Source organism: Pan troglodytes, chromosome 18 (genome assembly GCF_028858775.2).
Source record: "Pan troglodytes isolate AG18354 chromosome 18, NHGRI_mPanTro3-v2.0_pri, whole genome shotgun sequence".
Lineage (NCBI taxonomy): Eukaryota > Metazoa > Chordata > Mammalia > Primates > Hominidae > Pan > Pan troglodytes.
The window spans coordinates 55,821,973-55,844,075 of NC_072416.2; the positions used below are offsets into that span (position 1 = coordinate 55,821,973).

General features: G+C 48.2%; 1 protein-coding gene and 1 non-coding gene across 8 annotated transcripts in view; both read right to left on the reverse strand.

Moving 5' to 3' along the window:
• The window catches only part of KIFC3 (kinesin family member C3), a 107,574-nt gene that overhangs the window by 61,799 nt on the left and 23,672 nt on the right, over nt 1–22,103 (reverse strand). The window lies entirely within an intron of this gene.
• Nucleotides 10,458–10,564, reverse strand: LOC112205986 (U6 spliceosomal RNA). Its single transcript, XR_002940113.1, has one exon. It is a non-coding gene; the product is annotated as a U6 spliceosomal RNA (small nuclear RNA).

Genomic DNA, 22,103 nt, shown 5'->3' on the forward strand with positions numbered 1-22,103 from the left:
ACTATGTTGGCCAGGCTGGTCTCGAACTCCTGACCTCAAGTGATTTGCCTGCCAAAGTGCTGGAATTACAGGCATGAGCCATTGCACCCGGCTACCTTCTGACTTTAAAATGTGGCACCAGGCCTTTGCATTCGCTATTTCCTCTGCCTGGGATGCCATTCCTTGAACTCCATGCAGCTCAGCTGTCCACTTTTCAAAGTGACTTTATTTTTTATTTTTTGAGAGACAAGATCTCACTTTGTCACCCAGGCTGGAGTGCAGTGCAGTGGTGTGATCATAGCTCACTGCAGCCTCGAATCCCTGGGCTCAAGCAATTCCCCCACCTCAGCCTTCTGAGTAGCTGGGGCTATAGGTGCACGCCATAACACTCAGCTAATTTTTTTATTCTTCGTAGAGATGAGGCCTCACTGTGTTTTGTTGCCCAGGCTTGTCTTGAACTCCTGAACTCAAGTGATCCTCCCACCTCAGCCTCCCAAGTGCTGGCATTATGGGTGTGAACCGCTGTGCCCAGCCCAGAGTGATCTTAGAGTTGATGGCTCTCAGTTATTCTCTACCTTAACCTCCTGGTTTATTTCCTTCATTGCACTTAGCAAAACCTATGATTACCCTGTTTATTTATCATTTGCTTCTTAATCGTCTTTCTCTCATGAAGACAAGAGGCAAGGACTTTGTCTTGTTCCCTGCTGACTCCAGCGCTTAGCACAGTGCTTCCACATAGGTCTTCAGTGGATATTTGTTGAATGAATAAATGAATGAATTCAATAGAGAATACAGGTAAGGTGCAGTGGCTCATGCCTATTATCCCAGCACTATGGGAGGCTGAGGCAGCAGTATCACTTGAGCCCAGAAGTTTGAGACCAGCCTGGACAACACAGCAAGACTCTGCATCTACAAAAAAAAATGTTTATTTAAAAAATTAGCCAGGTGAGGTAGCACACACCTATAGTCCCAGCTACTCAGGAGACTGAGGCAGGAGGATCCCTTGAAGCAGAAGTTCGAGGCTGCAGTGAGCGAAGATTACACCATTGCACTCCAGCCTGAGTGACACAGCAAGCCTCTGTATTTAAAAAAAAAAAAAAAAAAAAGGGAGGACCACAGAGTCACAGATAAATAACCCAAAGCCTGGCAAAAGACTGGGCTGACCATTGGGTATGACAAGAAGAGTGGCCTGGGAGATGCAGACCCAGGTAGAAGCTGGGGAAATATTGGGAGAGCAAAGAGGGGTGGCTGGGCATCAAGCCAAGAGGACTTCCTGGAGGAGAATGACCAGACCTTGCAAAAGGATGTTCTGTCTCTGGCTGTAGCTTTGCGCAGGGACAGGAAGCAAGAAGGAAAACCAGGTAACTCTCTGCTGCTTTAGCTACAGCTACCACCACAGAGACCAGAACAGGGAAGAGTTTATTAGTCCATCTTCTGCCCCAACCTATAACGAGGACTTGAATTAGGAGGCAGTGATTTCTAGACTCAAAGGTGAACTTTCATCCTACAATCCTCTGTGCCCATTTGCTGGCAATCTTTCCTAAGTGCTGAAGACTAATTGCCCCCCGCTGTTTCTTGTAGGCCTGGGGAAAGTATAAAGGTCAACCTTCTTATCTCTACTGGTACATAGTCGGGGAGGGGTGCTATTATAGGTAGGAGATAGCTGAGCACCATGACAACACTTCGCTGACCTCAGAATTCCAGAAGTTAAAAAAAGAAAAAAAATCTGTGTGGGCATGGTGGCTCATGCCTATAGTCCCAGCACTTTGGGAGGCTGAGGTGGGAGGATGACTTGAGCCCAGGAGTACGAGGTGGCAGTGAGTCTTGTTCCCACCACTGCACTCCAGTCTACATGACAGAGTGAGACCCGTCTCTACCAAAAATAAAGATTAGCCTGGCATGGTGGTGTATGCCTGTGGTCCCAACCATTCAGGAGGCTGAGGTGAAAGGATCACTTGAGCCTGGGAGATCAAGGCTGCAGTGAGCTGTGATGAAGCCACTGCACTCAGCCTGGGTGACAGAGTGAGACCCTGTCTCAAAAACAAAAACAAAAACAAAAAACTGCAAGTAAAACAAGAAAATTCCCCAAGATACAATGGCCATGTGGTTAAGAAAATGGGATCTGGAGTTAAGCTTGGAGCACCTCTCGGGGCTGAGCACCCTCAGGCAAGCCTCTTAACCTCTCTGAGCCTGTTTCCTTCTGTGCAAAAGTAATCACTTGTCCCCCAAAGGGTTGTTGAAGAGATGAATGAGATCATGTACAGGAAGATCCTGGAACACAGTAGCTGCTCAATACATGGGAGCACTCCCTGCTGGAGGGCCTTTCATTCTACAAAATAACTGGCCTGTCCTCTTTTAAAATGCCAATGTGGCTGGACGCGGTGGCTCACACCTGTAATCCTAACACTTTGGGAGGCTGAGGCGGGCGGATCACCTGAGGAGTTCGAGACCAGCCTGCCCAACATGGTGAAACCCTGTCCCTGCTAAAAATACAAAAAGTAGCCGGGTGTGGCAGCGGGCACCTGTAATCCCAGCTACTCAGGAGGCTGAGGCAGGAGAATGGCTTGAACCCAGGAGGTGGAGGTTGCAGTGAGCCGAGATCACACCATTGCACTCCAGCCTGGGCGACAGAGCAAGACTCCATCTCAAAAAAATAAATAAAATAAAATAAAATAATAAAATAAATAAAATGCCAGTGTCATGAAATACAAAGAAAAACTCAGAGACCGTTCCAGATTGAAGGCAACACAGAGCTTGGATTTCCTTTTGCCATGAAAGACATTCTTGGAGCAATCGACAAAATCCCAATACAGTCTGTAGATTATTAGGTAGCAGTGTTGTTTCAATGTTAATTTCCTGACTGTGATCATTGTATATTGGTTATGTAAACCAAAAATTAAATTCTAAGGTCCCCCCAACCATCTGAATAAACCCCTCCTCTCGGCCAAGGGCATTCTAACGTTAACTTGAAAAACTGGTTTAGACTATGATGGACGAGGGTTTGGACAAGCCTCATTATACCTTCCTCCCTTTTGGAATTCAAAAGTCGACCAGCATTAACATCAACACAGACCTTAAGTCTGATAAGAAATATTTACAATCTATTCTTCATCTGCATGATAAAACCATGGTCTCTACAACCCCTTATCATAACCCAGACATTTCTTCCTATTGATAATAACTCTTTCAACCAATTACCAAGCAGAAAAATTTTAAATCAACCTATGACCTGGAAGCCCCTGCTTTGAGTGGCACCACTCTTCCAGATGGAACCAACGTAAATCTTATATGTATGGATTGATATATTATGTCTCCCTAAAATGTATACGAGCAAGCTGTGCCCTGACTACCTTGGGCACTTCTCCTCAGGACCTCCTGAGGCTGTGTCATGGGCATGTCCTTAACCTTGGCAAAATAAACTTTCTAAATCGATTGAGACCTGTCTCAGATACTTTGGGTTCACAGTTATAAAAGAGAATTTCTTGTTTTTAGGAAACATACAGTGAAGTATTCACAGGTTAAGAGGCATTATGTATGTACTGTACTCTTAAACAATTTCAGAGGCAAGAGTCTCGCTCTGTTGCCCAGGCTGGAGTGCAGTGGTGTGGTCTTGGCTCACTGCAACCTCCACCCCCTAGGTTCCAGCAATCCTCCTGTCTCAGCCTCCTGAGTAGCTGGGGTTACAGGTGTGCACCACCACACCCGGCTACTTTGTGTGTGTGTGTGTGTGTGTTTTTAGTAGAGACGGTGTTTCACCACGTTGGCCAGGCTGGCCTCAAACTCCTGACCTCAAATGATCTGCCCGCCTGGGCCTTGCAAAGTGCTGGGATTACAGGTGTGAGCCACCACGCCCAGCCTAAACTACTAATACTTGAGGAATCTATAGAAAAATTGCGAGAATAAAGTCTGCAATTATGAAAGAAAAAAGAAAGAAAGAAATGCATGGTTCCTGCCCTTGTAGAGTCCTGTCAGGGAGAGCACGTCTTGCTGGTGGCAGGCTTCCAGGGAGGGTGATCAACTGTCCAGGTTTGCCTGAGGTTGTCCTGGTTTTGGCACTGAAAGTCCTGCATGCTGGAAAACTCCCAGGATGGTCGGTCAGCCTAATTGCAGGCAAGCTTTGTAGGTGGAGATCTGGGTGCATAAGAACCTCTGTTGGTCCAGCGAGGCTCCCTGCCTTGGGGGAGCCACTGAGTCTGCACCACCAGCCAGAGGCAGGCTTGTAGTGGGTAGGCTGAGGGCAGACTGGACATCTCAGCCCACCCAGCAAGAGCTGGGCCAGTGGCTTTCTGGCAAAATGAGATGTTCACTGCAGAGAACAAGATTCCAAGTAGGGCTGGGTGCAGTGGCTCACACCTGTAATCCCAGCACTTTGGGAGGCCAAGGCAGGTGGATCACTTCAGGTCAGGAGTCCATAACCAGCCTGTCCCTACATAATGAAACCCTGTCCCTACAAAAAATACAAAAATTAGCCAGGCGTGGTGGTGCATGCCTGTAGTTCAAGCTACTTGGGAGACTGAGATGGGAAGATTGCCTGAGCACAGGAGGCGGAGGTTGCAATGAACCAAGATGGTGCCCCTGCACTCTACCCTGGATGACAGAGCAAGACCCTGTCTCAAAGAAAAACAAAAACAAAAACAGAAAAACAAAAGATTCCATGTAGCCCTTTGCCTGAATCACTACTGAGGCCCTGTAGGTGCAATGAACAAGGTGGGGAGGCCAGCCCTGCACCCCCGGTACCTTTTTCTAAGCATTTTTTGTAGAGATGGGGTCTCGCTCTATTCCCAGGTTGGTCTCGATCTCCTGGCCTCAAGCGATCCTCCCATCTTGGCCTCTCTAAGTGCTGGGATGACCAATGTGAGCCAGCACCATTGGCACCACTCGACCAGGCCCTCTCTCATCAAATAGTTAACCTGCCTCCCAAGCCTACTCAGATATCACTGCGGCCAGAACCAATGAGATGGATGGATGGATGTCAACAGGGCACTTCACAACCAAGGAATGTGGCCTACAGCACAACTCACCCCAGCCCAGCCCTCCTAGCAGGTAGATTGCCCAGCCCTTGGGCAATCCCAGGCTGCTCTGCAACACAGATGACCTCTTGAGGGACTTGCCTCCTGTTACCTGCTGAGCAGCGAGTCCCACACCTAAGTGAGGTGGAGGAGACGCACCACCATCAGTCCTCATGAGTCACTGGCCAGGCTCCTTCTCTTTGTCCCTCCCCAACAAATGCCAAGCATCTGCGCTAAAGCAAGACTCTGGCTTGACCCCAGCCTCGAAGGGAAAATGGGGTTTGCACATGGACTTTCGGCTCCATTCATGAAAGCATAGATACGTGTGATTATAACAAGGATATAAGCTTGGATGCAGCAGGCTGTTAAACACCATGCCAGGAGGACGCCACTCCATTTAACCCCTGAAGCCACTGTGGGGCCAGCTGTGAGTCAGGCTTTGACCTTGGCCGCCTTCCTAATTTAGAGTGGCAGCTGCCCACCCAAATTAGCTGCCCCACGTTCAGCCTCAGCTCTGCTGTTCAAATGCCTCTATCTACTTAGGTTCTTTGGAAAACAATTCTGAGGTTGTTTTCTTTTCTTTTTTGTTTTTTGTTTGTTTGTTTGTTTTTGTTTTGTTTTGAGACAAGGTCTCACTCTGTCGCCCAGGCTGGAGTGCAGTGACATGATCTCAGCTCACTGCAGCCTTGACCTCCCAGTCTCAAACAATCCTTCCACCTCTCAGCCTCCTGAGTAGCTGGGGGAGTACAGGTGTGCACCACCATGACTGGCTAATTTTTTCCATTTTTGTAGAGAAAAGTTTTGCCATGTTGCTCAGGCTGGTCTCGAACTCCTGGACTCAAGCTATCAATCCACCCACCTTGGTCTCCCAAAGTGCTGGGATTACAGGCATGAGCCATTGCACCTGGCTTGTTTTCTTGTTTAACTGTTTTTAAGCCATATATGTTCAAACAGTGCAAACTATGGTGAAAAGTAAGTCTCCCTCTCACCCTTAACCTCCGTCCTCTGCCTCCCTCCTCTGAGGGAATCATTGCCACCAGTGGCTGGAGGGTCCTTCCCCAGAATAGTCCCCACATACAAGCCCACACCCCAAAATGCCCGCTTCCCCCACCATGGGAGTCCAGAGCACAGTTCACATGCCATCCTGTGCTTTGCTTTTCACACTTCACCCTGTTGGAAAGCTCTCCACATCATGCATACACACTTGTCCGTCTTTGGTTGTACTTTTTTCAAAGAGTGGACCCAACTGATTGAACCAGTTCCCTATTAACAGGTAATCGAGTTATTTCTAGTCTTTTGTGACCACCATACTTCCAAGAATGTCCTTGTACCTAGATCTTTTATCTCATTAAAGGTGGTAGTGACTATTCCTAAAAGTGGAACTGCTAGTGTTTTTAAATGTTTAAATTTAAATTTAAACATTAAAAAATATTGGGTTAGGAACCACCACTCTTTTGAAAATTTCATGTAAAATACCAGTTCTTTCTCGAGAAACAAACAAAACAAAACAAAATAAACTATGTGATGATTTTGCATTCAGTTACTAGAGGGAGGCTCATAGATGGCACATTAAGAAGTCTTGGTAGAGAGGAAGAGAACAGGTGCAGGAAAATTGTATCCGACCATCACTTCCCTGTGTGCGTAAGTGTTTTGATTCGGTCATCACAGAGGAAGCTGCCAGTTTGTTCTGCTGAGACACACAGTGGAGTTCAGTTCTGATTCCAAAAGTCAGATTCCTGATCATATTCTGCCACTAGAGTACATACCTCTCACCGTGGTCATACTCTGGACCTCGGACTCCCAGAATGTGGCTGCTGAGCAGAAGTGCGTCTGGGGCTGCTCCACATGGTGCTGCGCTGGGACACTGGGGCCTGCTGCAGACCCTCCCTGCAGCTGCTGCCTTGGGACTGTGAAACCAGAGCCTGCTAGGAAGGCTCTGCAGCTCACACGCTCAGTTAGGCTTTAATATTTTATGCCAGCTGCCAATAAGGACTCAGGTGACAAGAGTCACTTCAGGAAAGGAGCGTGCAGAAAGCATGGACCCCGTCATCTCTCATTCAGGGTCCGCATCAGACTAAAGCGATCCCACAAGAGAAAAGCTAAAAGGAAGCAGAGCCGTGAACAGCCTGTGGCTGGTGGGAGCCTGGCGTCAGCGAGCTCAGGGTCTCACTTCAGTGACTTGGCAGCCAGTAGCTTCCCTTGGGCCATGGCCACAGGCCACATCTCAGTGTCTGGTTGGCTCTACGTCCAAGGCCACTGCCGGCTGTGGAGACGTGGTGAGAGCTGAGGCCAGACAGCTGAGGGCCCTGGCTGACCCGCTGGCCCATTCACCTGAACAAGGTTCACCCAGGGCAGTTTCCACAAATCCGGAGCAGAACCAGAGAGCCGGCCCGTGCCTGGCACAGAGGAGACGCTCAACACCTGTCATCCCTTCCCTTCTCCTCCCTGTCCCTCAGAGTTCCTGGAGCTTCCGTTCTGCTGGGACTCATGCTGCCCATGCGACACATCACGACCATTTTCAGGACCACAACCTCCCTGTCCCATGGCCGTTTTCTGAGGTCTAGAAGTCACCCCCCTTGGGTTTAAGCAACCACGAGGCCATGGATGGTCAGAAATTTCCCTGGGCTGCACTCCACAAACCCTCCAGTGGGCACAGAACGTGTCTCTCACACTTTGGAGAGAAAGGAACTGAGAACTCCCATTTCTGGAACCCCATGCCAGTTCTAGAAGGCATGGGGTCTTCATCCTGAAGACGAAAGCTGATTTGTCATCTGTGGTGTGTCCCAAGAAGAGAAAAATACCTCACTTTGTACTGAGCACTAACTACACACCAGGTGCCTATTGAAGCCTCTGAGGTATGTTCACTTACTTATTTCTCCCAACAACCCCTTGAGGGAAGTTCTATTGTTGTACCCTCTTTTCAGGTGAAGAAACTGAGGCACAGAAAGGTGAAGTGCTTCCACAAAGTCACGCCACCAGTAAGGAGCAGGCTGGGATTTGTAACCCAGGCAGCCTGCCACGTGGCCCCTGGCCCTCTTGGAGGCTCTTCCCTGAGCAGTCTCCAGAGGAGAGAATGGAAGAAGCCACTCTGCGCTCCTCCTCCTCCTCTCCTTCCTCCTCATGAGGGAGCCCCTGCCTGTGCAAGTGCTTTACCTGCATCATCTAATGTCACCTTTGCAAATGCCCTGTGAGGTAGGAAGCGTGCTTAGGTCCCTTTCTCAGGTGAGGATGCCAACGTGAGGCCACCTGCCCGGTAAGGCAATGGTAGACCGGGACTCAGCCCAAGGCTGTGCCGCCATTGAAACCCAGGCCCTCTCTGGGTGCTGCACATGGAGGCCCGTGTGCAGATGTGGCCATGAGGAAATGGTGTGAGTGGCAAAAAGGCCAAGAAGCCAATGTGGGTGGCGGGAGGGAGAGCTTGCCAAGGAGAGCTGCTTGTCATCATCTACCTGAGGGTGGCACCTCAGAAGACAGCCTGGGTGGGGCCCCACGGCATTGGACCAGGGTCCCAGCCTGGGTTCTTGTCCCAGCTCTACCCTGATGGATCCCGTCTCTGGCAGACCTGGGCAGAGGACAGGCCCTGAGGACCCTTCAGGCCCTAATGCTTTATGATGCTGGAGCAGGAAGCAGGGCTGACAGCAGAAACCTTGGCCCCTAGTGGCCTTTTAGTTAAGTGCCTGAGTAACAGCCCACTCCCTACAGGAGGCACTCAGCCCCTCTCCACTACAAGCCCAGCCCCCTCCACGCACAAGCCCCTCACCCCCTAGCAGAGGGTAGTGTAGATAGCTTTACTGATTGAGCCCTAACTAGATACTAACAGCCACAAAGCTGCCTCTCTGCTAGTCACTTGCTACGGATTAAAACAGATGCTGTTGCTATACCCATTTTACAGATGAGAAAACTGAGGCCCAAAAAGTCAGTCAGCTCACTCAAGGTCACCACAGACCCAAACACTAGGCCAACTTCCCCAGTAGGTACAATAGGCACAGTGATTACAGACCATAATACTTTTAAGGACCCATAAAAACGTTTTAATTTCACTTAAAATCAGAAGGGGAAAAAATGAACTTTTAGGGTAAAGAGAATGATTTCATATATAAAATTAACATATTCACCTTTATACCAATATAGCAGGAAAATCTATTTTTATTTTTTATTTTATTTTTTAAAATTAAGAATAACCTCTGTTTGTTTGTTTGTTTGTTTTTTGGAGACAGGGTCTCACTCTGTTGCCCAGGCTGGAGTGCAGTGGCACAATCAGAGCTCACTGCAGCCTCGACCTCCTGGGCTCAAGCAATCCTCCCACCTCAGTCCCCTGAGTAGCTGAAACCACAGGCATGTGCCACCATATCTAGCTAATTTTTAAAAGATGTAGTAGAGATGAGGTCTTGCTATGTTGCCCAGGCTGGTCTTGAACTCCTGGGCTCCAGTGATCCTTCTGCCTCAGCCTCCCAAAGTGCTGGGATTACAGGCGTGAGCCACCATGCCTGGCCAAAAATCTATTTTTTAAATGTTCTTTTTAGCGGCAAAACGAACTCACCAAGGCAAAAGTACCTAGGGCTCAGGAAAGTCACCATGCAGCCCTGAATAGGTAGACCTTGAACTCAGATCTGTTTCCCTCCCAGGGTCATGTCCATCAAAGAATCCTTCAGCCTCTTCCCCAGTATCAAAGCAACCACTCAGGGTAATCTCACGGAGCTGCAGAGTTGACGCCTGTCCTTGGAAGGGTCATGGCCAGACGGCCACTCAGCCACAGGCATTTGCCCAGCTGGCCACAATCCCTGTGGGCAAGTGTCCCAGGCTCAATTTTTGGCCTTCCAAGAAGCCATTGGAGCAGAGGAGCTACATTTCTGGGGCCAAGTCATTCATAAGAGAAGAGGAACAAGGCAAGCCGGGAAACATGCTTGCCCCTCAACTGGGAGAGGCAAGAGAAGATGACCAAGATCATCCAAAAGAACATTCCAGCTTTTCTTCTTTGCCTGAAAGAAAACAATTGACAGCCTCTACCAGGGAATTCTGTCCTCGAAAGGCCAGGTATAGCCCAGGAGGACAGAGAGCACTGGCTTTGGTGACAGGCAGATCTGGGTTTGGGTCCCCACTCAGCCATTTAATTTGCTATGTGACCTTGAAAAAGTGACCTTACCTCTCTGTTTTCCTTTCTTTTTTCTTTCTTTCTTTTTTTTTTTTTTGAGATGGAGTCTTACACTGTTGCCCAAGCTGGAGTGCAATGGTGTAATCTCGGCTCTCTGCAGCCTCCCCCTCCCGGGTTCCAGCAATTCTCCTGCCTCAGCCTCTAGAGTAGCTGAGATTACAGGCACCCGCCACCACGCCCGGCTAATTTTTTGTATTTTTAGTAGATACAGGGTTTCACTATGTTGGCCAGGCTGGTCTCGAACTCCGGACCTCATGATCCACCCACCTCAGCCTCCCAAAGTGCTGAGATTACAGGCATGAGCCACCGCACCCGGCAAAAATATGGAACGCTTCACGAATTTGCGTGTCATCCTTGTGCAGGGGCCATGCTAATCTTCTCTGTATCGTTCCAATTTTAGTATATGTACTGCCAAAGCGAGCACTGTTTTCCTTTCTGTAAACTGGGAATAATAGCAATGCCCTTCCCCCAAAGGATGGTAGTGAGAATTGGCTGAAATAAAATGCTTTCTTCTATAGTAAAGCAGTTGCAAGGAGTAAAAGCCAGAAGAATATTTATTCATCGGTTTGAGAAACAAAATCATTGATGCCAACATTCCCGGGGCCTTGAGTAATTATGCCATGGGCTTGCCTGAAACACTGATAAATTTAGAGAAGCCACCAAAGCCACAGTAACTGAGGCCACACTATGAGGTCAGCCTCTTTTCCCCCCCAGGTCTTTGAGGTGACAGTTTAGACAGGAGGTAGGAATCTTGCTAATGAAAGGAGAGCCTCACCTTCAATTAAGGCGTCACCAGAGTGGGAAATTCATCAGCCCTGGTGATGGTGACTTACGCCACACTTGAGCCTTGCAAGTCCAGGATGACACAACCCAAGGCAGAAACCATGAAATTAGAACAAAGGTCTAAGTAATAAGCAGACCTGGGAGTTCCATTCAGGTGAGCAGGGCTGTTGCTCAGCAGGTGAGCCTGCCCCGCCATGGAGACTCAGCGCTAGAGTGAGAACCACATCTGCTCACACCAGGGGCCTGAACCCTGCTAACCCCACGGGGGGTTCTCACAGCCAAAAGCTCTTGTGACTCTTCCAATAATAGCAACTCCCACCCAGCGCCTTCTCTCCAAGAGCAGTGCTTCTCAAACCGCACTGTGCACATGAATCAGCTGGGATGTTAGAACGCATCTTAAGGCAGCGGCTCATGCCTGTAATACCAACATTTTAGGAGGCCAAGGAGGGAGGATCACTTGAGGCTAGGAGTTTGAGACCAACCTGGGTGATGTGGGCACAAGACCCCGGTCTCTATACAAAAATACTGTTTTTTAATTAGCCAGGCATGGTGGTGTGTGCCTGTAGTCCCAGCTACTCAGGAGCCTGAAGCAGGAGGATCGCTTGAACCCAGGAGGTCCAGGCTACTGTGAGCTATGATCATACCACTGCACTCCAACCTCGGCAACAGGAAAAAAAGAAAAGAAAAGAAAGAAATACAGCTTAAGCTTTAGTGGGTCTTGAGATTCCACATGTCTGACAAGCTCTCCATGGATACAGCTGGTGAACAATGAGGGCCTAGACTTTCCTTGGGCCCCACAGACACCTTGGGTTGCCCTTCACCAGGTAGACCTGGGAACCCTGATCAGTTTGTACTCCAAGATTTAGGATTCAAGCAACTAACAGCACAACTATAAACTGGATCCCTCATGATTTCTTTGGGGGTTGAGGGGAAAGGGATAGGATACAAAATGAATTAAACATAAACATTTGTGGCAGGATAATTTATTGCAAGGTGAATTTTTTGTTTTGTTTTGTTTTTGTTTTTTTTAAGACAGAGTCTCGTTCTGTCACCCAGGCTGGAGTACAGTGGCGCAATCTTGGCTCACTGCAACATCCACCTCCTGGGTTCAAGCCATTCTCTTGCCTCAGCCTCCCAAGTAGCTGGGACTACAGGAATGCACCACCATGCCCGTCTAATTTTTGTATTTTTGGTAGAGACGGGGTTTCACCGTGTTGTCCAGGCTGGACTCGAACTCCTGAACTCAGGTGATCCTCCTGCCTTGGCCTCCCAGAGTGCTGGGATTACAGCCATGAGCCACGGCGCCAGGCCCTTTTTTTTTTTTTTTTTTTTTTAGACAAAGTCTCGCCCAAGCTAGAACGCATTAGCGCAATCTTGGCTCACTGCAATCTCTACCTCCCAGGTTCAAGTGATTCTCCTGCCTGAGCCTCCCAAGTAGCTGGGATGTGCCATCATACCCGGCTAATTTTTGTATTTTTAGTAAGGACAAGGTTTCACAATGTTGGCTAGGCTGGTCTAGAACTCCTAACCTCAGGTGATCCGCCCACCTTGGCTTCCCAAAGTGCTAGGATTATAGGCGTGAGCCACCGCGCCTGGCCGCAAGGTGAATTTTTTTTCTCCCAGCATACTGCCCTTTCCCCAACACACACACACCCTTTTCAGGTAGCAAGACCCTTTGATGCCTTCTTGCCACAGAGATTTTTAAATTTCAACTAATTTCAGAAGTCAGGCACTTTCCTTTAAAAACGGAGGGCTCCGGGTAAAGTCCATCCTCTCCCATCACCCCTACTCCTCACTCACAGCTTCAGACATCCCTACGGATATTTAGGCAAAGGTATTTTAAAAGAGAGATGTTTGCAGGATCGTGTTGGACTGGCTCTTCCTTTCTTTTATTAAAAATATATAAGCCGGCCCGGCTCGGTGGCTCATGCCTGTAATCCCAGCACTTTGGGAGGCTGAAGCAGGTGGATCACCTGAGGTCAGGAGTTCAAGACCATCCTGGCCAACATGGAAACCCCATCTCTACTAAAAATACACAAATTAGCCAGGTGTGGTGGCAGGTGCCTGTAATCCCAGCTACTCCGGAGTCTAAGGCAGAAGAATCGCTTGAACCTGGGAGGTAGAGGTTGCAGTGAGCCGAGATCACACCACTGCATTGCAGCCTGGGTGGCAAAGCAAGACTCTGTCTCAAATTTTATATATATATATATATATACATATATATATATGCCCAGGATGCCAGGAGGGCAGAGGGGACAGTGGCTACCGCTTCCTATCTTGTGTAAGATGTAGTTGCAGGGTGGAGGTAAATAGTGATGGCACCAAAGGGAAGCTTGGGGGCCTTCAGTCTCCCCATTAACTTCACCAGGATCCCTTCCCCTAATTCCTGAGCACAGCTAACCACAACACTCTGGAGATGTGGATCTCAGCGCCCGAGGGGAGATTCCCTCCCACAGGAATGAGCCCTGCACTGGGGAGCAGAGGTGTGCTCTCCATTGAGGCATCTGGGCAGGGCTGAGCTCAGAAGGTCTTCCGGCTGCACCCAGGCTCCTGTCCCAAGCACACTCTTCCTGGAAGCAGCCCCCACAGATTCCCAGGACCCAGAGATTGGGACTCCCATGGTGTCAGTATCAGAGACTATGGCATGGAAATGCAGGGCCCCTACCCCTGACTTTGGGTGAGTTTCCCATCGTGGTGACATGACACCTGGGAGGGGGAGGGACCCTAAAATTACTGAAGAGGAATTTATGGCCACCTGTCTCTAAGGGAGCTTGGGGTCAGACCTAGGGAGTTATCAGTAGCATTTTTAAAAGTGGTATCATACCTCCTGCATACACTTAATGATATTCAATATTTAGGAATGCAGTTGCTTTTTTTTTTTTTTTGAGTCTGAGTCTTGCTCTGTCACCAGGCTGGGGTGCAATGGCATGATCTAGGCTCAAGTTCCACCTCCCGGGTTCAAGCAATTCTCCTGCCTCAGCCTCCTGAGTAGCTGGGATTACAGGTGCGTGCCACCACGCCCGGCTAATTTTTTGTATTTTTAGTAGAGACAGGGTTTCACCGTGTTAGCCAGGATGGTCTCCACCTCCTGACCTCATGATCTGCCCGCTCGACCTCCCAAAGTGCTGGGATTACAGGCGTGAGCCACCGCGCCCCAGGAATGCATTTACTTTTAAAGTAATATACATACTATAGCTTAGCAACACATTATCAAATAAATTATTTGATGAAAAATTGCAAAAGTTACCATCTGTGAAAATAATCTCCCAGTATTGTTTCTTAGTGGACCTCTCCTGGTCTTAACTATTCTAGGCTGGGAAACATTGGTTTGTCCCTGAGCAAACTGCACTCCCTGACATTTTTTGAACATTAAAAAAATTATCACAAAAGTTTTACACATTATACAATTCATTCATTATTCAGTAAACTCTTCACCTTGATCCTTTTTTCAAAGTGTTAAAATTCTGAAGTCTCTGTAAAATAAAAATACCTTTAAATTTTTATTTATTTATTATTTTATTATTTTTAGAGACAGGTTCTCGCTCTGTTGCCCGGGCTGCAGTGCAGTGGTACCATTATGGCTCACTGTAGCCTCAACCCCTGGACTCAAGCAATCCTCCCACCTCAGCCTCCTGAGTAGCTGGGATTATAGGCACTTGTCGCAAGTCCAGCTAATTTTTTTATTTTTTATTTTTATAGAGACCGGGTCTCACTATATTGCCCAGGTTGGTCTTAAACTCCTGACCTCAAGCAATCCCCTTGCCTCAGCCTCCCAAAGTGTTGGGATTACAGGCATGAGCCACTGTGCCCTGCAAAAATACCTTTAGGTGCCATCTAGATTGAGTGTTACCTATTGGTGTCTCTACTACATGCAACTCTGCAGAGGAAGCAATTCATGAGCTATGCTCAAACCTTTGTCATCACTGCTGCCAATAGCCTTTCCCAAGGAGGTAGATCTGAGAAACAGAGGGAGATCCTTGGACATGGTGGTAAAACTCAGGAGGAAAAAAAAATGCAACAGAAAAGCTGCTTTCTTGTGCTTTCCTCTTTGCTAAGACTGGCTCCCTGCAGGCCCCTCCTTCCGTGAGTAAGAACGGAGGCGGGTTCTCTCTTTTGTTGTAGGTACAGTCATGGGAGAGATGCTGCCTCTTCCCCGAAGGCACAATAGCACCGATATTTGAAGAGTCAGTGATAGACGATTTCATCAGAAGGTTCTGGCAACAGAAACTAGCAAACGACTTATTTTAAAAACAAAACAAAATGGAAAATATTAAAATCCAATCAGCTCATTGATCACCAGGGAGAAAAAAAATGAACATGTGTCTCTTGTACTCAGCCTGCTCTAAAATATGAAACTGGAATGTGTTTCAGAAAGCAACAAGATGTGAGTATGGAATATTAAAGCACTATGATAATTTGATAGTACAATTTTCCTTTGTGGATTTCCTGTAGTGACCAATATTAATATAATAGAAGTGAACATCTACTGGGTACTTATTACATATTAGCATTTTCTATGGTATTTTATTAGGTTACAGAACAACCCAATGACAAGAGTAGTAACTCTTGTCAGCCCTGTTTCATAGACTAGGAACAGAGGAACCGTGATTCACCCAAAGTTTTGAGTGATTCACCCAAAGTTTTGTGGCTAATAAAACTCCATTCCAACCCAGGCACAGTGGCTCATGCCTGTAATCCCAACACTTTGGGAGGCCAAGGCAGGCAGATCACTTGAGGTCAGGAGTTCAAGACCAGCCTGGCCAACAATGGAGAAACCCTGTCTCTACTAAAAACATAAAAATTAGCCAGATATGGTGGCTTGTGCCTGTAACCCTAGCTACTCAGGAGGCTAAGGCGTGAAAATGGCTTGAACCCAGGAGGCAGAGGTTGCAGTAAGCTGACATTGCGCCACTGCACTCTAGCCTAGATGACAGAGTGAGACTACATCTCAGAAACAAAAAACAAACAAAAACTCCATTCCAGCCTGGGCGCCTCTCTCCAGGCCCTCACTTCCAACCCAGAACACACTAGATTCCAGAGGGAAACCCAGTCGCCAGCCTGAAGCTGGCATTCAGGTTGCCCTTCTCAGGGAACTCAAAGGTTGACGCAGGAATTTTCTCTGTTTTGCTTGTTTTGGGTCAGGGCCTCTGTCGCCCAGGCCAGAATGCAGTAGCAAGATCATGGGCTCACTGCAGCCTTGACCTTCCTGGGGTCTAGCGATCCTTCCACCTCAGGCTCCCAAGTAGGTGGGACTACAGGCATTCCACTACACCTGGCTAATTTTTGTATTTTTGGTAGAAACAGGATTTCACCATGTTGCCCAGTCTGGTCTTGAACTCCTGGGCTCAAAAGATCCTCCCACCTCAGCCTCCCACAGTGCTGGCATTACAGGTTTGAGCCACTGTGCCTGGCCAGTGCAGGCATTTTCTCCTTGGCCCTTATCAGCTTGGTGGAGCTAAGAGCATTATTTTCTCCTGATGAAGAGCTAAGCCTCTGGGCAGAAGTTGAGCAGCCCAGGCAAGGTCAAGAAGGGAATGAATGGTAGATTTTCTGGTCTCAGGCTGCAAATTCCTTCTGTCTAATCGAACTACCCCAAAAGGCACAAAAAGAAAACAAAAATGTACCCTCTTGCTCCAAAACCATTCTCCTGGCTTTCTCAGCCCTTTATGGGACATCTCAGCCCTTTATGTATTTTTGTTCTTATTTTTTTGAGACAGGGTCTTGCTCTGTTGCGCAGGCTGGTGTATAGTGGTGCCATCATAGCTCACTGCAGCCTCGAAGTCCTGGGCTCATACAATCCTCCCACCTCAGCCTCCTGAGTAGCTGAGACTACAGGCACACACCATCATAACCTGCTAAGTTTTAAAATTTTGTTGTAGAGATAGGGTCTTGTGGTATAGCCCAGGCTGGTCTCAAACTCCTGATATAAAGTGATACTTCTGCTTTGGTCTCCCAAAGTGTTGAGATTACAGGTGTAAGCCACTGTACCCTGCCTCATCTCAGTCCTTTAAAGATGCACCGGAGGCTCTGCTAGTCATTAGAAACCAGTGTATATAGTGTGTGTGTGTTTGTTTATGTGTGTGTATGTGTTTTGTAAGGGTGACAGAGTTGGCGAGTGAGGGCAACAACCAAGGAATTCAATCAACTCAATAGAGAAAAACATTACATCACTGGCAATGTAGCAGCAGGGCCAGGTGGTGGCTCTTGCCTATAATCCCAGCACATTGGGAGGCCGAGACGGGTGGATTGCTTGAGCCTAGGAGTTTGAGACCAGTCTGGGCAACATGGCGAAACCCCGTCTCTACTAAAAACACAGAAATTAGCCAGGCATGGTGGTGCAAGCCTATAATCCCAGCTATTCAGGAGGCTAAGGCAGGAGAATTGCTTGAACCTGGAAGGCAGAGGTTGCAGTGAGCCAAGATCATGCCACTACACTCCAACATAGGTGACAGAGTGAGACTCAGTCAAAAAAGAAAGAAAGAAAGAGAGAGAGAGAGAGAAAGAAGGAAGGAAGGAGAAAGAAAGAAAGAAAGAGAAAGAAAGAAAGAAAGAGAAAGAAAGAAAAAGAAAAAGAAAGAAAGAGTAGCAGTAAACATGAGACTAGGTTGCCATAGCAACCATTTAATTGACATTTTCATTTTCCCCGCATTTGTTCTGGGCAGGTGTGGGCAGACATGTGTCCTCAGGGATGTGCAAGGATGAGGGTGTGTCTGTTTCCCCCATTAGTCTTCATAATTGAAGGGGTTGGTACTGCTCCTAGACAAGGCCTTGGGAATCGGGACTTTAACAGTGCACAGAAAACCCCCTGTCTCAGAACATCCACAGCAGGCAGAGCCAGCCTCACCGTGTAAAGGCAGTGGAGGTGATGGTGAACTTGCTTGCTGCGTGGATGGGATGCTGAGGCTCAAGTGGAGGGCCATACAGAGTGGCCTTGGCAGAGCGCAGCCCAGACCCAGGTCTGCTAACTCCTGGTGGGCCACACTGGCTTGAAGCCACACTGGCTTGCTGAACCAGGGTCAAGTAGCCGGGGTTAGGGGAAAAAATATAAGACGAGGAAGAAGCATAGCACAGCTTAAATCCATCGAGAGTGCAGAATCACCTTTCATCTTCTGAAGGAGCAATTGTTTTCTGTACCAAACCACACAATGCAAGCAAATCTGCTGCCAAAGAACAAAGAGAAAAATGCAGGGAACAAGCAGCATCCCAAGCCTCGCAGCCAGGGATAGAATTAAATTCAAATTCACCTGCAAGAGCAGCTGATGGTTCAGCTACAAACCGCCTCCAAGCAGCCTCTGAGATTCAGAATTCATGCGCCCTGCGAACTACACAGCATATACTAGTGGCAGCCCTGGCTGGGTCCTCGCAGCCACGCAATTTTTGAGGATGACACACATGGAATACTAAACACATCCCGGGAGTTCCAGACACAGCCACCTAGTTACAGCCCAGCCTGCTCTTGTCTGCAGCAATTTTTCTCAAAGGTGCGGCTTCATGCATATCTATCACCAAGCACACGTAGACAAGACGGTGTTCGGAAAGCACAGCCCCGAGTGGGAAACAGGAGCTGTCAGCAAATCATTTTCACAGGAACAGGAAAATCTTTACGTGGAAAATATTGCTTTGGGACTTCCCCGGGAGGAAAGAACGAGCTGAAATTGATGGTGTTGCAGCTTCCATTTTCCAAAAAGCAAAATGCTTTTAAGACTATCAGGGTTATGCTTGATCATAGCTTTGCTTAATCCATTTCTTCACGGGTTTTGCCCTTGTCATCTTTGCTTCCTGAACCACTCCTGCACCTTACAGTCACCGCAAATCCCATCCCATAAAAATCTGTGGCGTCTCTGTGTGTGGAAATCAAACAACAAAAAGGCACCGCCATGTGTAGCTGCGTTACGCTTTTGGTGGAAAGATGACATGGATGAAATGGCCCCTGGGAAACGCTGGGGAGGCCTGACTAGCAAGGTGCAGAGTGGGGGATTAGTGGGGAGATACACAGGGCCTCTTACTAAAACTGAGAATAGCATTCTGTTGAAGAACCCTTATTTTGAGGCTGGGCACAGTGGCTCACGCCTGTAACATCAGCACTTGGGGAGGCCGAAGTGGGAGGATTACTTGAGGCCAGGAGGTCAAGGCTGCAGTGAGTTATGATCAATCCACTGCACTTCAGCCTGAGTGACAGAGGGAGACCCTGTCTCTAAAAAAATTAAAAAGAAACCATATTTGGGGTGATGATATCAGTCCCTTAAAATAATAAAGATTAGCTGGGCACAGTGACTCAAGCTTGTAATCCCAGCACTTCGGGGAGGCCAAGGCAGGAGGATCCCTTGAGCTCAGGAGTTCAAGACTAGCCTGGGCAACATGGGGAGACCCCGTCTCTACAAAAAGGAAAAAAAAAATTTCAGGCATGGTGGTGCACACCTGTAGTCCCAGCTACTTGGGAGGCTAAAGTGGGAGGATCACTTGGGATTGGGAGGTGGAGGCTATGGTGAGCCATGATCATGCCACTGCACTCCAGCCTGGGTGACAGAGCAAGACCATGTCTCAATAATAATAATAATAAAAAGATTATTTATAAATGTCTCTGTAACTGAAACACCCCCTCAAAAAAATCCTATAAATTGGAGACCTCACCCATCATCGTTCCCTTCATTTTATTTTAAATTTCATTGAAATTTACCCTAAGGCACTTCCTGTGACTTGAAAATGCAGGCATTTTGGCTAACATTATTATTCATTTCTTTACATTTGAATGTAATAAACGTGTCAGGTTTATTTATCTGAACTTAAATCTAAGTTTTAGTGATTTTTTTCCCCCCTGGATCTAAAATTCCATCATTCTTGAGCAACTCATATATTTGTCAATTTGACAGCTTCTCCACTATTTTAAGCATTTTCCTTTTCATCACCATCCATTTCCATTAACAACTCCACTCTCCACTGCCTAACAGACTCCTGGAACTGACGCCTCAAATTGGATTGTCCCCTTGCTGGCCCATTCCTCCCCAGCCTTCCCAGTCTCAGTAAATGGCCACAGTTGCTCTAGTCAAAAAACCTAGCTTAGCCAGCCAAGGTGGCTCACACCTATAATCCCAGCACTTTGAGAGGCCAAGGTAGGCGGATCACCTGAGGTCAGCAGTTCAAGACCAGCCTGGCCAACATAGCAAAACCTCGTCTCTACTAACAATACAAAAATTAACCAGGTGTGGTGGTACACACCTGTAATTCCAGCTACTCAGGAGGCTGAGGTGGAAATATTGCTTGAACCCGGGAGGTGGAGGTTGCAGGGAGCTGCGATCGAGCCACTGCACTCCAGCCTGAGTGACAGAGCGAGACTCTGTCTCGAAAACAAACAAAAACCTAGCTTGCCAGACACAGTGGCTCATCCTATAATTCCAGCTACTAGGAAGGATCCTTGAGCCCAGGAGTCAAGACTAGCCAGGGCAACATAGCAAGACCCTGTCTCTAAAAAAATAAAAGTTAAAGGCTGAGCACGGTGGCTCATGCCTGTAATCCCAGCACTTTGGGAGGCCAAGGTGGGCAGATCACCTGAGGTCGGGAGTTCGAGACCAGCCTGGCCAACATGGGGAAACCCCATCTCTACTAAAAATACAAAATTAGCCGGGCATGGTGGCGCATGGCTGTAATCCAGCTACTCGGGAGGCTGAGGCAGGAGAATCGCTTGAACCCGGGAGGCAGAGGTTGTAGCTAGCCGAGATCTCGCCACTGCACTCCAGCCTGGGCAACAAGAGCGAAACTCTGTCTCAAAAAAAAAAAAAAAAAAAGTTAAAATAAACCTAGCACAGGTTCTCTCCCTCCTCACCCCAGCTGTCACCAAGTCAAATGGGTTCTACATGCAAGACAATGTCAAACCTGGCCACCTCCCACCTTTGTCCCAGATGTCTTTGGAAGCCTCACCAGCAGATACTAGGCTTCCTGTGTCCACACTCCGGCTTTCTGGCGATCCTCCTCCACCAGGCAGCCAGAGGGACCTTGTGAAGGCACAGCTTCAACCCTGTCACGTTCTGCAGTCTCTCCTTCAGCAAATATTTGCACACCTACTCTGGGCAGTGCTGTTCTAGCCCTTGCTGGACCTTGCATTATCAGCAGAGAGAGAACAATAGACAAAAATCAAAGAGTGAAATTTAGAGTGTGATAGAGGACCATAAGAGTGGTGGAGAGAAATAATTCAAAGGAGGACATGGAGGGATGGGTGGCTAAATTTTTTCCAGCTCTTTAAGTAGGGAGTTGTAATTTCTAGTCGGGTGGTCAAGGAAGGCCCCACTGAAAGGGGCATCTGAGACCTGAAGGAGGTTGGGAAGTGATCCACAAAACACCCAGAAGAGCTGCCACCCTCCTAAAGTTCCCTATTACATTAAAATGAAACCCAGGCCAGGCGCAGTGGCTCACGCCTGTAATCCCAGCACTTTGGGAGGTTGAGGTGGGTAGATCACTTGAGGCCAGGAGTTTGAGACCAGCCTGGGCAACATGGTGAAACCCCATCTCCATTAAAAATACAAAAAATTAGCCAGGACTGGTGGCATGTGCCTGTAAACCCAGCTGCTTGGGAGGCCGAGGCAGGAGAATTGTTTGAAGCCGGGAGGTGGAGGTTGCAGTGATCTGAGATCGTGCCACTGCACTCCAGCCTGGGGGACAGAGCGAGACTGTCTCAAAAACGAAAACAATAACAACAAAACCCAGAATGAAACCCAAACTCTTTCCCATCGCCCATGAGACCTTATAGCATTTGCCAAGGGCCTCTCAAATGCGCGTTGCCCTCAGTTCCAGCTCTCCAGCTGCATGAGTCTCTTGTGTCTGTCACCATGCCAGGCTCTCCCCATTTCAAGGTCTTGGCTCTGGCTGTCCCCCTGTCTGGGACACCCCATCCACCCCCCACACACCCCATCCCCACCTCCTCCCCTCTTCTCAAGGGTGGCTCCTCCTGTCTTTCTACTCTTAGGCCTTAAAAATGTCACTTCCTTGGAGAGGCCTTCCCTGACCATCCCCACCGGCCATCTCCTGCCTTCTCCCTGCGTTTGAATCTCCTCATGCTTCCTTAGCCAGGCATGGTGACGCGCACCTGTAATAGGTCCCAGCTACTCGAGAGGCTGAGGCAGGAGAATTGCTTGAACCTGGGAGGTGGAGGTTGCCGTGAGCTGAGATCGTGCCACTGCACTCCAGCC